General features: G+C 37.2%; 1 long non-coding RNA gene across 1 annotated transcript; it reads left to right on the forward strand.

Moving 5' to 3' along the window:
* The first annotated feature begins 633 nt into the window (after positions 1-633).
* On the forward strand, positions 634-10,636 carry LOC110350994 (uncharacterized). The gene is made up of 3 exons (XR_002397985.2): positions 634-906; positions 8,351-8,450; positions 10,146-10,636. It is a non-coding gene; the product is annotated as an uncharacterized LOC110350994 (long non-coding RNA).
* The last annotated feature ends 406 nt before the right edge of the window (positions 10,637-11,042 follow it).

An 11,042-nucleotide genomic window follows, 5' to 3' on the forward strand; every position in this document is an offset into this window, starting at 1 on the left:
TTTTCTGTTGTTTCTGGACAGAACATTGAGAGAACACAGTGGGAAGAAAGTTCCTCACTTCATTGTGGTCAGGAACAGAGGAGAAGAATGGTCAGGTTTGCCAGATACTCTTCAAGGGCACGCCCACCGTGTTCTAATGCCTCCAACTAGGCTCTACCTCATCAAAGTTGCACCACCTCCCGATAGTGACCAACCTGTTAGTACATGGTGTTTGGAAGAGATTCATTTTATTATGAAAAACCATTGTAATCTCTCTTTTCTCTCTCTCCCTCTTACATTTCTAGGGATGTTTTCAGGGCTGGGAGAAAATGTTCTGTTACTACTGGTATTATGTATCCCTAACAATGGCAAGGCCTCCAAACCCTTTACCAATCAGTCAGTAGATGTGCCCCACCCTAACAAGATGGGCGCTGCCCTGGATGAGGAGGAACTTTGTAGTGGAAGCAGCAGAAGTTCATTTGTGGAAGCACTGAAGGGGCAGCAGGGTGCTATCATAGTTTTTTTATTGCAGCTGAGTTACACTGTTTTGTTTTGTAAAACAGTATTTTTCATGCAGCTCCCAAACTTTCACAAAGTAGCACATGTTCTCATTCACTTGCAGAAGTCTTGAGTAGTGAGGTGCTCTACTTGTGCACATTGTTCACATCATGAAAATTAACATATGACAAGTCAGAGACAGAGGTAGACTCCTGTGTTTCCTGCCACTCAGCCGAGACTTTGCTTTGACACTATTGCTTTACTTCTTATTTTGCCACCATGACCAGATGCTGAGATATCAAGCCTGAAAATCATTCTTAATTTGTTTCATGGAGTATAACTTCTTGGAACTCTGCCTCACCACAAGAGCATCATGACCTTTTTCAGGCATCTTCTACTCCTACACCATGGTACCAGATCTATGATTAGGTAAGAATGAACATTATGGTAGTTCTCCAGAGACAAAAAAACAATAAAATAGATAGATAGATCTGTAGTTGTGTGAGCCAACCCTTCATACTACAGAGACTAAATCCCATAATCTGCTGTCTGTAGGCTAGAGGTTCAGGAAAGCCAATGGTATAGTTCCAGTTTTAACTCCAGAGGCCCAAGGATCAAGGAAAACACCATTCAAGTCCCATTCCAAGTTTGAAGATTCAAAAACTAGGGTTATGAATGTTGGAAGGCATAAAATGAGTCTTCTAGCTCTAGTCGCGGAAATTACCTTTCCTTTGCCTTTTTATTCTGTTCAGGCCCTCAACAGATTGTATGATGCCATCCACACTGGTTAGAGAAGATCTTTAGTGAGACTACTGATTGAAATGCTAATCTTTTCCAGGAGCACCTTCACAGACATACCCAGAAATAACATTTCTACCAGCTACTGAGAAATCTCTTAGCCCACTCAAGGTGACATATAAAATTAGCTACCACAGATGTCTCCAACCATGTTAATAAAAGAGACTGTCAGGGAAACAGAACTTTCTGCCAGAGCATCTAGGCTTTATTGTACCTTGACTTTACCCTTCTCCCTTAGGTATATTTAGGAACCTGTCTGGGTGCCTCAAGTCATAGTACTAGGGACATTTGCAAAAATAAGCCAATTACACAGTCCAAGATGAATCCAAAATGCAACCAGTTTCGAGGAACTTGATGTCTGGAAGCTGTAGGACATTCCTAAGCTGATTGACAGGATGTAATTTCTGACTCCAATAAGGTTATCATTTTAACACTCCTGGGGGATTCACCAATATATTCCCCCCTTTTACTATAAAGAAACATATAGTACATTAAATTGTCCTTCATAGTCAGCTGACCTTTGGGTTATCATTTCATCCATTTGTACACATCAGGAAAGGGGCTAAAGAGGATCCTGGAACCATCAGAACCTGGCCAGAGGTTTCCAAATTGTCCCCTGAGACAAACTCAAACAAAAAAAGACCTGGGATAGCTTATTTCAGACAAATAGAATTCATGACAAAAAGCTTTGAAAGGGTCAAAGAGAAACATTTTATACTGAACAAAGGTCCAATCCAGAGTAAACACCTAACAGCTAGAACATTTGTAGGACAATAACAAAGTATGCTGGAAACATAAGAGGAAACACAATATTGTGCTTGAAACACAATATTTATGGATGGCTAAAATATAAATACCTCAGCCTTTGACAATGTAAATAAATAAAAATGGTCAAGAAGTATAGAAATTCTAAATCATAAAATTTTTCATTATAAAGAGAAAATATGCTATCCCTTTAAGAGTCTGTGGAATTTAAAATATAAGTCACAAAAATAAACTCAATATTTCAAAGCATAAATTTATGTAAGCCATTTTATCATATGATAAAATAATAAAACTAGAAGTTAAATAAGTAAGCAATCCACTTTAAGCTAGAGAAAAACTCCCAAATATAATATAATATATAATACAATAACTCAATATAATAACTATTATATTAAGGTAGAATAAAAATTACAGATATAAACTATTTTTAAAATAATGAAAATGAGATTTCTATGCAGTTTGTGTAATAAACACTTGATCATTTTTAATAAAAATACTACAGGGGCCAGGGATGTAGCTCGGCAGTGGAGCACCTGCCTGGCAACCACAAGGTCATGAGTTTGATCCCGGGTACCAAAAATGAAACTACAGAATGGTGTGACTGAGAATGATGGATATGAGAGGGAGTGGTACTTGTCCCTGGAAAGAACTCCCTGAGATGGCATTTAAGCTGAGATCTGAATATTAGGAAGAGTTCCCTTATGACAATCTGGAAAGAAAGTATTCTAGAAAGACAACCTATGCTGTGGTTCAAAGAGAATTAGATGCAGCAAATGCAAAAGTTGATAACTAAATTTTCTCAGAAGAAATAGTAAAAATAACTAAATTATTCATTCAAAAATATAGAATAAGATTAAAAATTCTTTGAAAAGGAGAAAGTAAATAATAAAGATAACAAAAATAAATTAATGCAGAAAACAAAAAAGTCAGTATTGATAAATCCAAAATTTAATTATTGGAAGAATAATATAGAAAATAATTATCTAATCAAGAATTTTTTTAAAACATATAAATATAAAAATATAGAAAGTTACCCACTTTTTATTTTTTCATCTAGGATATGTACCTATTAAGTTCAGTCCACTTTGTATCAAACTACTCATGTTTCAAAACCAAGAAACATTCATTCCAGATATTAAAAAAACTCAGAATTTTTAAAAAAGTATATATATGTAATATGGCATAACATTTTTTTCTGGTAGGCAAGAACTACCTTGTAAGCATAATAGATGAACAGTCTTTTGATAAAAGTCAACACTTTTGGGTTGGGTGTGTAGCTCAGTGATAGAGCAATTGCGTAGCATGCACAAGGTGCTAAGTTCAATCCCGACAATACACATTCAAATTCAACACTTTTTTGCATTATGAGTTATTCTAGCAGCTTGGAAGAATGAGCTAATATAGATCACTTGTTCCACTCATCATGAAGAAATAATGGTAGAAGATATATAATGCATACAATAAAAATAACTACTAGGCTCCAAAAAAAGAAAAGTAATACATAAACAATGTGGGGACTTTAAAAACTTAAAATTAAAAAGGGCTACAATGATAACTAAGGCTTTGAGGTGAAAGTATCAGTTCTAGACTTTGGCTTTTTTTTCCATTAGGAGATAAGATATATACAGTTTGGGGCCTGCAAAAAGTGCCAGTCTATATCTAAGATCCCTGTATAAAACAAGGACCTTAAAGGTTGGCCTCAGTAAACTAAGCATGAAAAACACTGATTCTGTGGCCCAGAGTAATGACTTTTTGTTTTGGTTTTGGTTTTGGGGTTTTTTTTTTGGTATCAGGGATTGAACTCTGGACCTTGAGCTTGCAAAGCAGGCAATGGAACCACTGAGCTACATAACCCAGCCCTAGAATAATGACTTTTTAAAAATTGAATCTGCCTAGGACTTGAATCAGAGGAAGAACTTTTCCTTTAGAAACTAAAACCTTGAGCCTTTGCTTTTCAAGAGTACAGAGCCCAAATGTACACTACCCAGGTGAAGTAGGCATCCTCAAGTCAACAAGCTAATGTAAAACTGGTTTGAAGCCAGGAAATCCCCAAGGCACTCCATAGATGAAAACATGAATTCCAGGACCCAGAAGAGGGGTCAGCAGGCTAAGACCCTTCGGTCAAATAGAGCTTCTGACCTGTTTGTTTATGACTTGGGTGTTAAGAATGAGTTTTGCAGTTTTAAAGGTTTTTTTGTTTTTGTTTTTGTTTTTTAAGTAAAAGGAGGAGGAAGAAAAAGAGACCGAAACTATGTGGCCTGTAAAGCCTACAATATTTACTACCTGGACCTTTACAGAAAAACCTTGCCAATCTCTGATTTAGAAAACAAAGAGAGCCCAAAGGGGTAAAATGTCCCCACTGAAGATCAGCTCATAATAATCCAGTGACAAAACCATTGCCTATTTAGGAAAGTCAACTGACTCAACCAATAGGAGGATAAGCAGCTTTAATTTTAGACAATAGTTGGGCCAGGGATTTAGCTCAGTGGTTCCAGCACCTGCCTCGCAGTGCAAGGACCTGAGTTCGATCCCCGGTACCAAAAAAACCCAAAATAAAACAAAACAAAAAAATTTTAGACAATAGTACAATCTGAAGGGAATATATATATGTGCAATAGACAAGAACTGGTGTAAAAAACAATCTATCAATTGATTGCTTCAAGAACACCCAAGTCATCTAAGGGAAACCCCAAGTCCAATCAGGGAAAAAGTTCCTGCTTTAAATGCAAGAAGATTGGACACCGAGCACATGACTACTAAGCCACTGCTTCATGTGTCAGGCTGTGTTCACATTGTGGTTAAAGCTTCAGCATATAAATTTTGTGAACACGATTCATTCTATAACAGTTTCATTGAGAATTGAAAGTTTTAAATAGGAGAAAGGAAATATGGGTGCAAGATCAATAAGACTATGTACAAAGTCTTTAGTCCTGAATTTTAGTAGAAACTATTGTATTAGTCTGTTTTCAATCACTGTAACAAAATACTTGATATAATTATCTTATAAAGAAAAAAGGTTTAGTCTGACTCAAAGTTTTGGAGGTACCAATTCATGATCAGGCAGACCTATTTCTTTGGGCCTCTGGTGAATGTGCCAGGTGGCAATGGCAAAAATCACATGGGAGAGAAAAACTACTTACATCCCAAGCTGGGGAGCAAAGAGAAAATAAAGGGGCTGCAGTCCTACAGTCCCTTTCAAGAACATACTCCAGTGACCCATGTACCCTTCACTAGCCCCACTTAGTAAAGGTTCCATTACCTCTCAGCAGTGCCATCATAGGGACCAAGCTTTCTACACATGAACCTTTGGGGAATATTTAAACGTTAACAACTATCAATATAAGCTCATGATGTATGTGGTGGATGTATAAAGTAAATGCACAAACTGTGTGTATCCATTAGAAAGGCCTAGAAAAAAAGACCAACCCAGTAACAATGAGATCTCTAGTGCCCAGGTTACAGTTTCTAAATGCCATTTGCTACTCAAATAAACCAAAGTTTCTTTGAAACACATCTGATTCTAGGCCTGAGAAAAGGAATGTACAAGCTAAACTGAGACTATCTTATCATTCCAGGTAGCAAGAAAGTTATTGAAATTAACTTTTAACTGCAATCAAGAAATAACTACAATAGCTAAATATAGGATAATTTGATTTTTGGAATTGGTTTTGGCTACAAAATATATAAACTTGTTTGCCCAGTCTATCAGTCTATTAGCTATCAGATGTTCGTTTAATAAATTCCTCTTCTACTTCAAGTAGTCAAAACTGTTTTGTTATTTGCAACTAATAAACTTAACAGATAATCTGAAGAAACTTACCTAGTACAATGAAAGTAGTAACAGATGTTCAGTAAATGTTGTCCTTCTTAGAAGTTAAAAATCTGTACTGACTTATTTTCAGACATTAGAAACTGTGTGGAAGGGCCGGGGATTTAGCTCAGTGGTTTCGCCGCCTGGTGCGCAAGCGCAAGGACCCAAGTTTGATCCCCGGTACCAAAAAAAAAACAACCCAACAAAACAAAACAAAACAAAAACTGTGTGGGAAATTTCTTTTCTATATACAAGGTAGATTTTGCCTCTGTTCATATCTCCCTTAGTTTCCCCTACCCAAGGGAAGAAAATCTGTAAATGGATTGGTCACAGTCCAAAGTTTTGACTGGGACCCCATTACTAGTGGGCAGGGTCACTGAACTGAAATGCAAGGCCCAAGCTCTTCTCTTTCACTTTGTTCTTCTTATCTCTCTGTGGTAAGCAGATGCAAGATCTCTTTTCTTTTTCTCAACATAGTGCATGATCTCTTAGGATCTGGATCTTTCTATCCACCAATATGCCTAACATTCCAATTTGAAGAGAAGTAAAAGCTCCAAGGGAGACACTGAGGCTTAAACCATGTACACAAACTCATCTTTTACCAGAAATTAAGAGTTATCAGGAATTTGGTTCAGCTACTAATATCATATACTGATTCTCATTTGCTGCTCTTTCCTACCTTGAATAGAAATCTCTTGGCAAACTAATGACATGTCAGGACACTTGAAGAAGGTGAGGTTCTCTGTGGGAATGGGAAAGGTGACTCAATTAGGTAACACCAAAACCTCTCTTATCCTTACAGAATCACCAGAACGTAGGTAGAAGAAAGTGAAACAGAACACAGTATAGGTGCTGGTACTTCAACACGGTGACTCTGAAGGTTACGTTTAGGAGTTCTGATGGATTGTAACACAATAGAAAGATAAAATGGAAGAGGCAAGTGGGAGGAGACAGAGGAGGGATAAGAGGATGACTTCTATGTTCTTCAGTCCATTTTCTTTACCTCACTCCTTCTTCTCTCATAATTCCCTCTCGCACATCCAAGGAAGAGTGATAAAAACGAGTAATGAGGACCAGTCAAGTTCATAGGTATTTTATTGGCCACATCATTTTCATGGGTTTTCATGTCTTGGGAATTTCTGTTTTATACTTCTGGTGTGCTGAGAAAGTGCTTTTACCTCACCTTTGCTCCAGGGTGTAAGGAGAAACACATTTCTCAGTGCTTTCTTTGCCATGCTTTTCCTTGGGTTCATCTTTTCTTGCTATCAGAAAGTTAAAATACAAAAGCCTGAGAAGGTGCAATAAACTTAGGAGGAAAAGTGCTAAGAAGGCCACTTGGGCTGTTATTAATATTTAATTTTGTATTTAGATTAAACGGGAATAATTCTTCACTGGTTACCCCAGGTTTTCAGTGACCTAGAATAATGTTTATGGGCAAAACATAAAGTGCATGCATTTGCCTAGCTCTCTCCTTTGAACTTGATGTCTCCTTGTGGACTCAATGGGCACAGGCAATACTCTGCCAGGACAGGATTTTGTGATGAAAACATTTGGCCCAAGCCTAACCTTTTGTCCACCAAATACTATGTTATGGAAAATGAACAACATAGGTGATAACAGACCTGCCATTCTAAGGCCACTTGTGACTAATGTCTTGACAGGTGAAATTTCAGGGGCTGCTTACAGGGATCAAAGAATACAAATGCAGAGCTGTAACAAGGCTTCAGCTCTTGGGATTATTGCTGTGACCTCCAAGTTTGCTCCTCTTATGACTGTTTCACTGGTTCCTGATGTCTCCATCAGCTCTTTCCTGATGGTTTTTGGTGCTTCCCACACTGAAGGAAACATGTTCCTGTGGAAACCCTGGGAAATGTATAGTGTCAAGTGATGGATTCCAACAATAGGGCTTCATATTCTGATGAGGTGGCTGAAATGTGAATGGATCACTCTGCTTGAAAGACAATCTTTCCAAGGCATGTTTTTAGGCCTGTTGCCTTATCTTCTGAGGTTTGTTCCCAAGTCACTTATAGGAGTTTCACATGGCATCTCAGGTCCTCTGCTTCCCTCTTCTGGTCAACTGAAAGGAATCTTTGTAGATATTTAGAGTTTAGGAAAATAAGTAATATGCTGGTAACTAGTCATTGAATCAAATTATAATCTCCTAATAATCACTTTTCAATTCTCAAAAAGCTGTAACCAGAAAGATAACATCATTATGTTTCAAGTAAGTTCACACAAAGGCAATTATGACATCTATTCTATTGTACAAACTAGAGGGAAGGTGTTAAGCCTGCAGTTCTCAAATGTGTTATCAATGTATGTTTTGCCAGAAAGTGTTCCATGATTAAATATGTTTGGAAATTTTTGAGGAAAAATAAGTATACAAGTTTCTTTACTAAAAAATCACTCAAGGTTTTAAAATTTCTAACATGCCCTGGAATCTCCTATAGAGACAGAGCCTATAGTTTTTGACTGAGTCTTTTTTGTTTTTTTGAGCAGCATGCCAAGGGCTAGTGTATCATCCTACAGAACACTCTGGAAGAAACAGGACACTAGACATAGAAGAAGTGAACTAAAAAAGAAAAATTACGTTGGAAAGGTAAAACCTCACTCAAGCCAACATTGTGAGCAAGGAAGAAAATGACCTTCAATTACTTTTTAAATTAATATTAGGCTTAGTTTTAATCACAAAGCTTAGAGTTGAAAAGAATCCTAAAGGTTCCTTGGAGTTCTCTTCCTCCATTTTGTAGATACAGAAACTGAGATTCAGACAGCTGTAGAGAAAGTAAGTCTCAAAACCCAGTGAAGAAATATAACTTTAATATCTATGCATGGAGTCTGGGGCTCATGACCAAAGAGTCTGCAGTTTGACATATTAGATAAGCAGGTTAACAAAACAGTTCAGAAGAGTATATATCAGGCCATCCTGTTCACTGGAAAGATGTATTCAAGATATTACAGCCCTTGACAAAATGAGATTTGACTTTTTCACTTACAAACGCACAGAAAACACTTTTATAAAACTCATCATCTTCATTCATATATCATAAGGAAAGTCAGGAAATACAGCATGGGATAAACACTGAGTACTGTGATGCTTTTTCATAAATGTTGAGAGAGCACCATAGGCTTCCATATTAGCCAAGACTGTTCTGGTCTCCAGTAACAAGAACCCGTTTATGGCTGCAGGGGCAGCTCAGTTCTAGAGCACCTGCACAGGATGTACAAGGCTCCAAATTCCATCCCCAGCACTGCAAAAGCAAAACAAAACACAAAACAGTTTGAACTAGCTAGATTAGGCAGAAGAAAAAAGGAGAGCAGCAGAAAATAATTCATTGGAAGGTTCACATGACAAAAGGAAGAGCTGAGAGGTAAGTGAAAGGGCTACCTACTGAGAGTCACCTTTATCACTTGAACTTCTGTCAAACAGCTTCATTTTCTACTGCAGATGGCCTGTATCACCCTATGTGGGTCATGGCTGTCAGGCTCGTAGCATCACATCTTCCTCACCAAAAAGGAATAGCTTAAGTTCATAGTTCTAGAGAAAGGCTCTGATTGGCTTCATTTATTTGAGGTGCTCCTTTCTGAAGTGAGGGATAAAGGGTTCTAGGAGAGGCAGATAGCAGAGTGGGTGAAAGTGTGGGTTCTGAAATCAAACCTCTTGAATTTGCATACTGACTGTCCTGCCTACTGGCTGAATGCTCAAGGCCCTGTTAAGCTTTTTATTTCAGTTTCCTCATCTGCGAAAAGAAGGTAGTAGGTATCTACTTCAGGTTTTATGTCATGGTTAAGTGAGATAATGCATAAAAAAATTTTATTCAGTACCTACTACACGGTAAGCAATCAATAATTATTAGCTACTATCATGCTGGTTCAGCTTGGAGGCTTAGGAGGCCATGCTCACATCAACCACTATGGGATTGTAATGAAAACATTAACATAAGCTTTATGGTCTAACAATTTGGTTTCAAATTCTAACTCCCACATGGACCAGACTGTGCAAGTTACTAAACACTTCTATGTCTTTGAATTCTGCATTTATAACATGGGGGTAAGAATTGCTCCTTCCTTATATGGTGGATGCAAGGAACAAATGAGATGATAAATGTGAATCATTTAGTATCTTGTCTAGCACATAGTAAGCATATAGCACAAGTTATCATCATTATCATTAAGGCTGTGCAGGCAGTCTATGAAAAGATGGTAGCTCCCATTTGAATTATGACATTAGGAGCATTTCATTCATTTGCTCATTCATTCAACTAATATTTATCAAATGCTTCTCTTGTGCTAGGCATTGCATTAAATTTGGAGACTATAGAGCGATGAACAAGATAGACAAGACTCTGAGCTCATGAAACATATTATCTAGAAAGGCTTTCAGAAGAATAATATTGCTCCAGACTGGAAAAATAACAGATGTCTGCTTCACCTACCAATTATTACATCCCCAAGTTCTCTTAATAGTCAGTGCTTCAGATTTCTTTTTTCTGCTCTCTCTGAGAAACAGTCACCTTCACCACCATATCTCTTTCTTTTTGTAAAAGATTTCCTTTTCGTGCTTTTGTTAAATAAGTATGACTGTTTGTATGTGTGTGTATATGTGCTGTATGTGTACATTTTATTATATATAAATTCTTTTTGATATTTTAAAATCTGGTACATCACTTCTCTGTCTAAGGATTTGGGAGACATGTCATCTTGATTAGCCTTGGGGACTTGACTAGCTTGATGGAAATTTAGGTCATCAATCAACAGATGAGTGGATAAAGAAAATGTAGCATCTATACCCAACAGAATATGATTCAGTCATAAGAATGGAATCCTGACATTTGAGCCAACATATATGAGCCTGAAAGGCATTATGTTAAGTGAAATAAGTCAGGTACAAAGCAACAAATACTGCTTGTTCTCATTTAAATATGACATTAGCCACAGCAATTAGACAAGAGAAAGAAATAAAAGGAATAAAAATAGGAAATGAAGAAGTCAAATTGTCATTATTTGCAGATGACATGATACTCTATATAGAAGACCCCAAGAACTCCACCAAAAGTCTTCTAGACTTAAGAACCAAATTCAGTAGAGTAGCTGGATACAAGGTCAACACACAAAAATCAATAGCTTTCGTCTACATGAACAACAGACCCACTGAGACAGAAATAGGGCAAATAATTCCTTTCACAATAGC

The sequence above is a fragment of the Heterocephalus glaber genome, unplaced genomic scaffold (genome assembly GCF_053883595.1).
Source record: "Heterocephalus glaber isolate CG9 unplaced genomic scaffold, H.glaber_assembly_v1.0 deba00001442, whole genome shotgun sequence".
Taxonomy (NCBI): Eukaryota; Metazoa; Chordata; class Mammalia; order Rodentia; family Bathyergidae; genus Heterocephalus; species Heterocephalus glaber.